Source organism: Protopterus annectens, chromosome 7.part0, assembly GCF_019279795.1.
Source record: "Protopterus annectens isolate FY-2018-M chromosome 7.part0, PAN1.0, whole genome shotgun sequence".
Lineage (NCBI taxonomy): Eukaryota > Metazoa > Chordata > Ceratodontiformes > Protopteridae > Protopterus > Protopterus annectens.
Window position 1 is genome coordinate 771,204,303 of NC_056739.1, and position 13,506 is coordinate 771,217,808.

General features: G+C 41.8%; 1 protein-coding gene across 2 annotated transcripts in view; it reads left to right on the forward strand.

Moving 5' to 3' along the window:
- Positions 1 to 289: 289 nt before the first annotated feature.
- Positions 290 to 13,506, forward strand: part of KIAA0040 (KIAA0040 ortholog) — a 441,499-nt gene continuing 428,282 nt past the window's right edge. For both annotated transcript variants that reach the window (XM_044077296.1, XM_044077297.1), the window contains exon 1: positions 290 to 593. The gene's annotated coding sequence lies outside the window, so the exon portion shown is untranslated. The remainder of the gene's footprint in view (positions 594 to 13,506) is intronic.

Sequence of the window (13,506 nt, forward strand, 5' to 3'; positions counted from 1 at the left end):
GACCAGATTGACTAGATGGCCTGTGAGGTGGCAAATACTTTAAAGTTAAACGAGCATGCAAAAAAATCTCCATAGAAATACTAGCTGCCATTTGAAAAAAATAAAGTAAATAGCAGGAAACCGCAGGTGTCAAAATGAAACAGACTCTGTGTGTGTGTGTGTGTGTGTGTGTGTGTGTGTGTGTGTGTGTGTGTGTGTGTGTGTGTGTGCACGCGTATGTGTGTGTTCATCAATGTGTAACTTATTCAAGTCATACTCAGGAAGTAGTGTTTCTCTAACAGCAGTATATAACAGAGTAACGAAAAACCCACAAGAAAGTAAGGTGTTGGCAAACAGAGCAGTGCTTCAGAAAGAACCTACCCTGACAGAGAAGCACAGCCAAATGTGAAAATCACACTAGTGCACTTTGTATGTGTTGCTCTTTGTGATTCTTCAGATGGGCTATGTAGCCTAAAGAAACTGTATCACAAATGCATGCCTGGCTTGTTTAGTGCAGTTTATCTGAACAGAATTACTGGAACTTAAATTGCTGAAGCTACATACTTTGCCTGTGAACCTTTTGCTGAGGACCATCAATTTCCACCAGTTACATGGTAAGCAAAGTACCAGTTTCTACAAAAATGTCTTAAGTTTTATTTTATTTTTTTTTATTCAAGTACAAAGATGTGTAGTGTTTTATTTTCCAAATGGGTGTAACAGGAAACAAAAACCCTCTCTAGGAAGAGGAAGGTCTAAAAATAGTTTTATTCCTTAGTGACAGGAAATATATTTAATTATGTAGTTTATAGAGTTCATCAGTAATCTGGGGCCAGTCTTTAATTGTTGCAATAGAAATGAAGAACGCATAATGTATATTTCTGGACAAATACTAGTTTAACTAATGCTGAACAGTTTGTCAATTCAGGTAAGAAACAAAAGGATCTATGTATTACAGTTTCGATTGAATGCCTACTTTGTACAGACCACTGGATTTTAACATCTTTAATGTGGAAAAAAAGAACTAGACAGCAACCTAACTTTCAGAATTTTGCATATGAATAGTCAAGTATTTGATATTTTGCTAGGAATTTGAAAATTTGTTCAAACATGGAGAACACCTCCCCATCCAGTCTTGCACAGCATCTCCATCCAGTCCTGCACAGATAGCTATCTCCTACAGTTCTCATTATGTAGCTGTTGTTCAGCAATTCTGAATTTGTCTGTGTGTTGTATAAAAACACTAACTGGTGATAAAGGGTAAAATCTTCTATCCCCTGTGGCTGATGCAATGATTAATGCAGGTTTGTTTTAGATGCATCCGTATTATTCTACACTTACTGGGCAGGAAGAAGGGTGGCTATGCTGTGTGTTTTGTGGCTTCCTTAAGTTCATCGCTCAGCAAACTGCAATCCCCAACAAGCAATGAATTAGTTTCTGGAACAAGTAATAACAAAAAAAAGTCACAATATTTACACATCACAAGGGCATCTCTATATGGGCAAAAAACTGCCAGTGACTGGAGAAAGAGTCCTTCTCTGTCACACTTTAAGACATTAAATAGCAGGATTATTTGTACAAGGCATTGTTATTTAAATTTGTGTAAACCACAATGGAACACAACTGTCTATTTTACCAATTTAAAACCCTGGCAAACTAATACAGAGGAGGACTAAAAGATGAAGCCTGGTTCTGCTTCACTGTCAGGGCAGCTAGCTTTTGAGCTTAGGTAGGTATGTCTAACATTCCTGAGGTGTAACAAAGCATGAGGTGACATCAGTCCTGACACTGGGCATGCCTTGTTCTGTTTTACACTTGTTCAGAGGTTTGCACATGAACACTAATGTATTCATAAGTTTGAGGTGGGATTCTCACCCAGAAAGACAAACAACCCTCGTGATGAGCATAAAACCTAAGGTCATAGTTGTTATGATACAACTTTACTAAGTGGTAGGAAGCAAAAATAAACTTGAGGGGAAACACAAAGCAGTTATAAAAGAAAATACATGTCCAAGCCTATGTTAAACAGTTTTAAATATAACAGTCCAGATGGAATACTAGTGTTTTTTTTTTAATTTTGTTGCTTGAATTATATACATTTATATGAGAAACTAACATTTACCTGTTTTAGCTTTTTTGCTAGAACAATGAAGTTGTGATACTCACAGTTAGAAACATTGCCACATGGTTACCACAATAACCACATGGATTTCTACATCAGCAAGAGAATGCCACCACCTGTATGTTGCTACTCTTTATGTGTTTTAATCACTTACTTTCCACATTATATTAAGAAAGGAGATTTAGTGAACAAGACCTACATCTTCACTTAAGATAAAGATCTTATTACATTTTGTATTTTTTATTATTACAGCAGCAACCACCGGTATATACAGCTATTCCTTACATGCTATAAAGACAAGATAATATAAGTGCTTCCATTTAGAAGATGTAATACAAAAAAATAATAAAAAGTATTCCAATAGAAATGAATGGAATGATATAAAGCTGTATAGATATGACAGTATTATCACATTTAAATGTAGCATTTACTAATAAAATACAACTGCTGGGTTTATGTAAGTAAAGTAAAGAGAGACAGGGGGAGAAGAAGCTCAGAGTACTTCAGTCGTGCTCTTTCATGGAAACGTCTATGTTGATAAACTAGAAATGCACACACACACACACACACACACACACACACACACATATATATATATATATATATATATATATATATATATATATATATATACATATTTATATATATATCTTACAAACCACAATCAATGCTACTGTTAAAACACTTTATTGGAAATCATGCACGGAGGTGGTACCATGCTTTCAAGGACTCAAAGCACACAACAAATCCTTTTTGTATAAAAATCACAGTCACATGATTCAAGCAATAAGCATCAATTAAATCAATAATTAAAAAAAAAACATTGGTTTAAAACATTAATTAAAAATGAAACATCTCAAATTAATGTCATTACTAAGTCCATAAGAATTCATGGTACATTTCAAAATGAATTCAGCTTCTTTTTTAAGTAGAAGTTTTTCAATATTAAACATGTCTTTTAGCTGTCAGTTAATTCATATTATATATCTCTTCATGAACATAAACACTTGATGTATTTCTGTTACCATGATGCTCAACCAATATATGCATGCCACTAGACTCTCAACATGTCTATTTTTAACATCACTAGTATGTTCCTGTAGACATTTTTAAACAGTCTTTTTAGTTTTGAGCAATGGATGCTAGGTGCCTAAATCCTGGAATCCATCCTGTGATGTCCAGCTAAGAGTATCTAGAAAAAATTCCCAAAAAGTGTTTACAAGTATCTCGAAAAAATAAAACTCAAACTGTGTGTTGTTATATGAGCCAAAAACAGCTCCAATCATGTTGTAAGTTTGAGTTTAACTGATTGCCTTCTGAGAAAACATGATAAAAATATCAAGCTATCCCACATAAGGCATTTAGGGGATGCCCACTGCTTTTCAGTCTGTAACACCTGGTCATCAGCTATTGGGAGAGATATGTCACTTCTTATCTGCAGCAGCAGCACAACTACCTATTACTTAGGTATAAAATGAGTGCAGCAGTGAAAAAAATACTCACTGCTTTCACAGAAACATGAAGGTAGTGTGACATGACACTCAGGATCCTTTCACAGCAACATGAGACTTGACGACATACAGCATCCTTCACAGTAACAAGAGTGCAGCAGTAATGTGACACTTGGGGTCCTTCACAGTGACATGACACAAAGGGCCTTCACTGTAACATGACATCCAGTACCCTTCACAGTAAAACATGAGTAAAGCAGTGATGACACACAGCATCCTTCACAATAGCATGAGTGTAGCAGTGACCTGACACTCAAGAGTCTTTCAGAGTAACGTGTGTGGCAGTGACATGACCCTCAGGGCCTTCACAGTAACATGAGTGTATCAGTGACGACATGCAGAATCTTTCACAGTTAACATGTGTGGCAGAGAAATTCCACTCAGGGCCTTCAAAGCAACAAATGTAACACTAATGATATGCAGCATCCTTCTCAGTAACATGTGTGTAGCAGTGATGACATGCAGTATACTTCACAGTAACATGAGTGTAGCAGTGACATGAAGCTCAGCTCTGCCTCAGTAACATAAGTGTAGTGGCATAACACTTAGGTCCTTCATAGTGACATGAATGTGGCAGTGAAATGACATTCTGCATCCTTCATAGTAACATGAGTGTAGCAGTGATGGCATGCAGCATACTTCACAGCAACATGAGTGTAGCAGTGACATGAAGCTCAGGTCTGCCACAGTAACATAAGTGTAGCAGTTACGTGACACTTAGGTTCTTCACAGTAACATGAATGTAGCAGTGACATGACATTCTGCATCCTTCACAGTAATATAAGTGTAGCAGTGATGGCATGCAGCATACTTCACAGTAACATGAGTGTAGCAGTGGCATGAAGCTCATGTCTGACACAGTAACATAGGTGTAGCAGTTGCATGACACTTAAATCCTTCACAGTAACATGAATGTAGCAGTGACATGACATTCTGCATCCTTCACAGCAACATGAGTATAGCAGTGATGACATGCAACATACTTCACAGTAACATCAGTGTGGCAGTAACATGAAGCTCAGGTCTGCCGCAGTAACATAAGTGTAGCAGTGACATGACACTCAGGGTCCTTTACAGTAACATGGGTATAGCAGTGACATGACATTCAGTATCCTTCACAGTAACATATGTACTAGTGACAACACCCAGCATCCTTCACAATAATGAGTGTAAGAGTAATGACATGCAGCATCTTTTACAGTAGCAGGAACAAAGCAGTGATCCATCCATCCACAGCACCTTTTTTCCATTTCTGCATGATCAGAGTACCACTTCAATAGTGACAATCATGTACAGCCAAGGTTTACACCACTGGGTGGATATCCCTGCCATGGCTATTCTTCTATGCCACACACTTTCACACTCACTCGCACCTGTTGCCAATTTAGAGTGCCCAGTCCACCTACTGCATGTCTTTGGAATGTGGGAGGAAACCAGAGCACCCACAGGACACCCACCTTAACACAGGTAGGACATGCAGACTCCATACAGAAGGCACTCCAGCCGAGAATCAAACCAGGGAACTTCTTGCTGTGAGGCAGCAATGCTATCCACTGCACCACTGTGCCACCCAGCACAGCAGTGATGACATGCAGCATCCTTCAATGTAACATGATTGTAGTAGTGACATAAATGTCCTACACAACAGCATGACTGAAGGACCAACCCGACACTCAGTGACCTTCACAGTAGCATGACTGTAGTGTAACATGACACTCAGCATTGCTTACAGTAATATGAATGTACCAGTGATATTAGATGCTGTGTCCTTTCCAAATAACAAAACTGTAGCAGTGATATGACACCCAGGGTCCTTTACATTAACATGAGTGTAGCAGTGACATGACTTAGGGTATTTCACAGTAACATGAGTGCAGCAGTGATGACATACAGCATTCTTCACAGTGACATGAGTGTAGCGGTGACATGATATTTAGGGCCTTCACTGTAAAGTGACTACAGCAGTGACATGACATTCTGCATCCTCTACAATTAAACCTTTGTAAAGCAGTGATGATACACAGCATATTTCACAATAACATGAGTGTATCAGTGACATAACACTTAGAGGCTTCAAAGTAATGAGTGTAAAACTAATGACACTCAGGATCCTTCACAGTAACATGACTGCAGCAGTGACATGACACACAGGGCCTTCATTGCAACATGAGAGTAGCAATGATATGGCATTCTGAATTCTTCACAGTAACATGAGTGTAGCAGTGACATAACAGTCAGGGTCCTTCACAGTAACATAAATGTAGCAGTGACAACATATAGTATCCTTCACAGTAACATGAGTGCAGCTGTGACCAGACACTCAGGGTCCATTGCAGTAACATGAGTGCAGCAATGATGATATGAAGCATTTTTCACAGTAACATGTATGTAGCAGTGACATGACACTCAGGGTCCTTCAAAGTAACATGACGATAGGAGCAACATGATACTCTGTCTTCAATGTAATATGACTGTAGCAATGACATAGAACTCAAGGTCCTTCACAATAATATGGATGTAGCAATGACAAAACTCAGTGCCCTTCACAGGAACATGACTGTAGTAGTGACATGAAACTCAGGGTCCTTCACAGTAAAATCTGAGACAATGGCACAACAATCAGTGTCCTTCAAAGCAACATGACTGTAACACTGACATTACACTTTGGGTCTTTCACAGTAACATGGATATAGCAGTGATATCATGCAGTGTCCTACACAGTAACATGACTGTAACAGTGACATTATATTTAGGGTCCTTCACATTAATGTGGATATAGCAGTGACAACATGCAGTGTCCCACACAGTAACATGACTGTAACAGTGACATTACACTTGGGGTCCTTCACAGTAACATGGATATAGCAATGTCAGCATGTAGTGTCCTGCACAGTAACCTGACTGCAACAGTGACATTGCACTTAGGGTCCTTCACAGAAACATGAATATAGCAGTGATAGCATGCAGTGTCCTGTGCAGTAACATGACAGGAACAGTCACATTACACTTAGGGTCCTTCACAGTAATGTGGATATAGCAGTTACAGTATGCAATGTCCTGCACAGTAACATGATTGTAACAGTGAGAATACACGTAGGGTCCTCCACAGTAACATGGATATAGCAGTGACAGCATGCAGTGTCCTGCACAGTAACATGACTGTATCAGTGAGATTACACTTAGGGTCCTTCACAGTAACATGGATATAGCAGTGACAGCATGCAGTGTCCTGCACAGTAACATGACTGTAACAGTGACATTACACTTAGGGTCCTTCACAGTAACGTGGATATAGCAGTGACAGCACTCAGTGTCCTGCACAGTAACATGACTTTAACAGTGACATTACACTTATGATCCTTCACAGTAACATGGATATAGCAGTGACAACATGCAGTGTCCTGCACAGTAACATGACTGTAACAGTGACATTACACTTAGGGTCCTTCACAGTAACGTGGATATAGCAATGACAGCATGTAGTGTCCTGCACAGTAACATGACTGTAACAGTGACATTGCACTTAGGGTCCTTCACAGAAACATGAATATAGCAGTGATAGCATGCAGTGTCCTGTGCAGTAACATGACAGGAACAGTCACATTACACTTAGGGTCCTTCACAGTAATGTGGATATAGCAGTTACAGTATGCAATGTCCTGCACAGTAACATGATTGTAACAGTGAGAATACACGTAGGGTCCTCCACAGTAACATGGATATAGCAGTGACAGCATGCAGTGTCCTGCACAGTAACATGACTGTATCAGTGAGATTACACTTAGGGTCCTTCACAGTAACATGGATATAGCAGTGACAGAATGCAGTGTCCTGCACAGTAACATGACTGTAACAGTGACATTACACTCAGGGTCCTTCACAGTAACGTGGATATAGCAGTGACAGCACTCAGTGTCCTGCACAGTAACATGACTTTAACAGTGACATTACACTTATGGTCCTTCACAGTAACATGGATATAGCAGTGACAACATGCAGTGTCCTGCACAGTAACATGACTGTAACAGTGACATTACACTTAGGGTCCTTCACAGTAACGTGGATATAGCAGTGACAGCACTCAGTGTCCTGCACAGTACCATGACTTTAACAGTGACATTACACTTAGGGTCCTTCACAGTAACGTGGATATAGCAGTTACAGCATGCAGTGTCCTGAACAGTAACATGACTGTAGCAGTGACTTTACACTTAGGGTCCTTCACAGTAACGTGGATATAGCAGTTACAGCATGCAGTGTCCTGAACAGTAACATGACTGTAGCAGTGACATTACACTTAGGGTCCTTCACAGTAACGTGGATATAGCAGTGATAGTTTGCAGTGTCCTGCACAGTAACATGACTGTAACAGTGACATTACACTTACGGTCCTTCACAGTAACATGGATATAGCAGTGACAGCATGCAGTATCCTGCACAGTAACGTATCACACCTTTAGTAAGTAGATCCTTCAGCTTAACATTACTTGCACAACACTCCCATATATGATGTTGGAATCAAACTCACTGAATGGATGTTTGAAGAAGACAATCATTATAAAAAAAAAATCTTTTTTCCTCAAGTCGTGAAGACTGTGTTGTTGCTAGTAGACAGTGAAAATCTTTGTATTCCATACTTTGAACTGCATCCTCCCTGTATTTGTGGAAAAGCTCTGTCTAGACCAATACTGTGAAACACCAGAGCATTCCATTATCTTTCATATAAGCAGTAAAGTTGAAACCTTCCATTTTTTTGTGGCATATCAGTCAGATGCAGCATTCTTTCTTTCTTTCTTTCTTTCTTTCTTTCTTTCTTTCTTTCTTTCTTTCTTTCTTTCTTTCTTTCTTTCCTTGTTCTCTTGTTCAGTCTATTAATGAACATGGTTGAATTCACCTATTAACATGGCTGAATTCAACAATTATTCTGGCTGAATTCACCTACATTTTAATGAACTGATCCTTGAACAATGTATTCTTCTGCTACATTGCAGATACAGTGTCTGCTTGGTGACAAAGTGCTATGTCCACACCCACATCATTCACTTCCTTTTTTACAAAAACATTGAAGTGTTTGCCATTAACATTTTGAAGTTCATCTAAAATAGTCTTGAATGAAACCTCCATAACTTCTGTAAAGGCAGTGACATCCATATTTCCTTCTGTGTCAATGGCTGACATCTTTCATTCCCCTACACTGGCAACTAAGAACTCCAGAAACTTCAGATTGTTATTTATTGTGTTATTTATTCTTTCTCTTTATTTTACCAGTTATCATGACCTACAGCTCACAAGCTAAGACTTAGATCTTGATGCATCATTAAATGAATAAACACGTCTTAAATGTCAGTTTATAATTTATGGGCAGGATTCTCGAAGGCTTGCACTGAGTCTAAGAGTAATGTAAGACTCCATGCAGCCCTCGCAATCCAGGAACAGCCCGAAATTCCGTGTAAGAGACCAGCTAAAACGTCTCTTACATGGACTGGGCGTGGATATGCTAATCACCTCACTTGCAGCCAAAAGGCATGCAAAGGAGGTAGATTAGTGATCCACGAAGCTCAAACCAGCCAGTGTAAGAGTCGTGTTAGCTGTAGAAATGTACTCAGTTGACAACTGAGTACGTTTCTGCAAAAAACACAATGGAGCCATGTCAGCTCCAAATAAAGGGTGCATATGTGTCAGGCAGCATGCCAATGGCCAAATATGTGGCCATTGGCAAGGTACCCCGATGCAAATATGATAAAATATTATTTTTTTTTCAGCGATTGCCGATGTTTAAACGCAGCGCAGCCCCACGCAAACGGGCTGCGCTACATAAAACATAAAAATGAAGTTTATAAACCCACAAATGTGGGTTTTATGCAATGCATGGATTTACAATGCAGGGACCAGCAGACCAAAATCAACATGGCCACTGTTTAGTGGTTGCTAAGGGGGGAAGCTGAGTCTAAGACATGTAACTAATCATTATAGGTTCATAGGTTCATAGGTTTATACTAGGCTATCTGCCCTAAGGCATTTATAAGCCTAGCCCAAAGTTTTGTGGCTTACGCCATCCCTTATATGAAAAAATACTGTACCCATTAGTTTGTTGTGCCTCTGTCCAGCAGTGACACAGAGATGATTCCCGGGGTAAACCTACGATCTCCCATCCACAGGTCAAGATTGAACAGAGCCAGCGAGGTGCTCTGCCTCACATGGACCGGGATTTTATTCCACCGCATAGGGAGTAAAGTAGGCAATCCTATGTAAATGAGTGTTAGGATACTGAATCCCACTGTCACATAGCAAATGAGCACATTCCGAGTAGTGTAAGAGTTACATAAGGGGTAGGAACAGAGTAGGAGATAAGTGACATCACAGGATGGAATGGCAGAAAAAAATGCAGTTCATTGGAGGTCAGTGTTACATGACAGATGTCAGACACATATCATGGAAAGAGGAGTAAGATAAGCATGGGAAAGTCAAGAAATGGAAGGTGTACACTGTTGCCAACACCAAAGTTTCTTGCTGGGCGTGCCTGCACATGTGTGCGTACCAGGAGGCATGAGTAGGGCAGTGTGCATGCATGTAAGGCAGACTGAGCATGTGGGAACCTGTAGGCAGACTTGTAAAACTGTTTGCGCTGATGTGCACGCGTTTTAACCCGAATAAGTAGATTCTAAACTGTGTAAGCATGTGTGCGCATGTGGGGGATGCAGGTTATGCACTGGAGCCGTGGCTGATGACACCCATCAGAAACGCACACACACCTGAACAGGAACGCCATAATGAGGCACATGCACAAACATGTAATGTAATAGAGCGTGTGTTTGGGCTGCTCAAGTCATGGTTCTGGTGCCTGGACACATCTGGTGGAGCCTTGCAGTACTCACCAACTACATGTACCCAAATTGTCATGGTATGTGCTATGCTACATAATATGATCCTGCGAAAACAGCTGCAGCAGGACCAGCATAGGGCCGAGACAAACAGCCCCCCACCATTGCCAAGGCCATCACAGGCACAGCGTGACTCGGAGGAGGAGCAACCTGAGCCTGCCCCAGTAGGCAGAAGGAGGCATGCCCAGTATGCCCTGGCCTTGGCAAAGAGGCAACGCATAGCACATACACTGGCTCAGTAGGAACCCTGGGAATGATACCCCTCTCTGATTCACTCATATAGTAACAGGGATGCCTAACATGACATAACCTGCTCTCAAACATCTACAGGGAGTGTAGTATGTGCATCCAACAGAGGAAGCCCTGCAGCACCACCTGAGGCATGATTGCCATGTGTTAAGCAATGTAACACCATCTAGTATATGCAAACATGAAGACCCAACCTAACATCTCACCCTCACCAAGTACGATGCCACACTATGAAGACAACAAGATCAAGTACAATAATTGGCTGAGGTATTGCTGTTAGCAAGGGGGGACACATGGCTGACAGCCTGGGCTGAAATGCCGAGCAAGACATGATGCCCCACCTGCTATGGATGGCATGCACCCAGCACACCTGGCTGTGTAGATACTGGCAAAAGATGCTGTCACCCCCACTGTGCCTGGAATAGGTAAGTCTGGAAACACAAAGCCACCAACATAGGTAGCACAAGAGATAATAACCTGGACGTAATGCTACCCAATGCCAGAAGTCTAACCTGCAAGGTGCATGCAAACCAAACCCACCACAGCATGGAGAATGGTAATATGTGTTCTGTAACAGAAACCTGGGCAAGGCCCAGAAGAGCACCCTAACACTACCAGGTTATGCCTCATACCATGATCTACAGCTGCAAAACATGGAACACATGACAATAGCAGTGTGGCTACCAGTAATTATCAAGAATAAACACCTCCCCAGGTTGGTACCACTGCAAGAAGCAGCATGGACTATCCACGGGCAAGTAACACTGTCTCAAACTGTGTACCTGTTTGAAGCCTGCTACAGACCCCACACACAAACCCAGGCACCCCAGCCAGACTTCCTGAAGACACTTCAGAGTATGAATGTCCAAACAAATACCAAACAAGGCACACACAAAGTATGACATAGGTGGCAATCCATTATGTATGGAAGAAGTAATCATGGACCTAGGGACACAAGTGGACGGTAACCTGTCATGTGACACTCACATTGCCAAGGTGGCCAGGAAGACCTGCTATATTCCCCACCTTAATATGAAAGGATGCACATGTAGAGCTACAGAGGTCACTGTGCCCCCATACCCTTCCCTTATCAGGCCCTAATGTGACAACTATGCCCAGTTCGGATGTACTTTACCTTACACATGCAGCAGTCAGAAAGACCCCAAATGTACCCCACCAGCAGGATAAAGGGCCCAAACATTGGACATCTACAGCCTGGCTGAAGAAATCACAGCCCAATTCAGAAGCATACTGCACAGTCAGAGGTGATGTATGCCTGATGTACAAGGCCATGTCCAATCCAGAATGAATGGACATGCTCCACTGCAGAAACCCCAAATCCAGCAGACACACCACAGTGAGATATCTGAACCTCTACACATAGATTAATAGGATGTGCTGGAGGGACAGACCCATAACACAGAGGCTCAGGACACTCTGGAACAGAATCCCAGTCCATGACAGGCTGAGCTCCACACACAAACACAACAAGAGAAATCCGGTGAAGTGCATGGGAGATAGTAGGTGTACACTGGGGGTCATCCCTGTGTCACATCTAGGAAAGTAAACCCTATGTGGGCATAATATGCACATTGCAAGGGGTGTTGAGACCCACACACAGTCTGTCCATGCTCAAACAAGGCCAGGGCAGATAGCCTAGTATGAACCTATGATGATACAAATTGTGCAGGACACAAAGGATTATCACACATCTGTCCTACCTGATGGTAGGAACCATGGTAATAATCCACAGATATGCTCTGCAGCACTCTAATATCACAAACAATACAACAAGCCCACACACATTGCCAACAGCCTACGAAACAGATTCCTTCCAACCTCCCCACCAGCACCTAACTGCCAAATATCTATCCCAGGAGAGTGCTGGCCCCCCGATATTGCAGATGCTGAGATAACAGCCAGCATCCACAAAGCACAGCATGCAGCATCAATGGTACCAGATGGTGTCCTGGGTTGTGTCCAACAAGCACTGTAAGAAGAATGGAACAGCAAATATCATTACTGTGCACTATCAGTCCTACCACAGGATATGTACCCAAAGAGCGGTGTACAGCAACATTGGTCCCACACCACAAAGGGGGTGCCTGAATGGATACTGCAAACTATCACCCCTCAACCCTGACTATCCAGGTTGGCAAAGTAATAGAGAGGATGATCATGGAACCCATGAATAACGAGACTGGGTACCTACAGACATTGGACCCTACCCAGTGTGGCTGTCATAGGGCAGATCCTGCCCTGTACACATGTCTGACTCATGTGAAACATGCACCAAGCCCAGTGATCTGGGGAATGTTGATCACACAGCCTATCTGGACCTTGCTAAACCCTTTCATACAATACCCTACTTGGCTGTACAGATAAGCTCACCAGCCTAACTATAAACCCCTATGCAAGTAGATGGGTTGCAAACCAGCTCAAGGACAGAACTGAACTGGCAGACATGCTGCAGCCATGGCAGACTGCAAACCAGGTACAACTTGCATCCCACAAGGCATGGTCCTGGGACCTCTCATGTATGCTATATATGTCACATAGGTACAGGCCAACATGGAAGGATACTGTCTGAACAGGTTTGCAGAGGACTACAAACTGGACACCATATTGGACCCTCCAGCTGACACAAGCAACATGCAAAAGGCACACATAGAAACACACAAGTGGTGCCACAGCCATGTCAACAAGCTAAATGCAGAATAGTGTATAGTCAACCCCTGTGGAAACACAGTACATGACCAGAAATTAC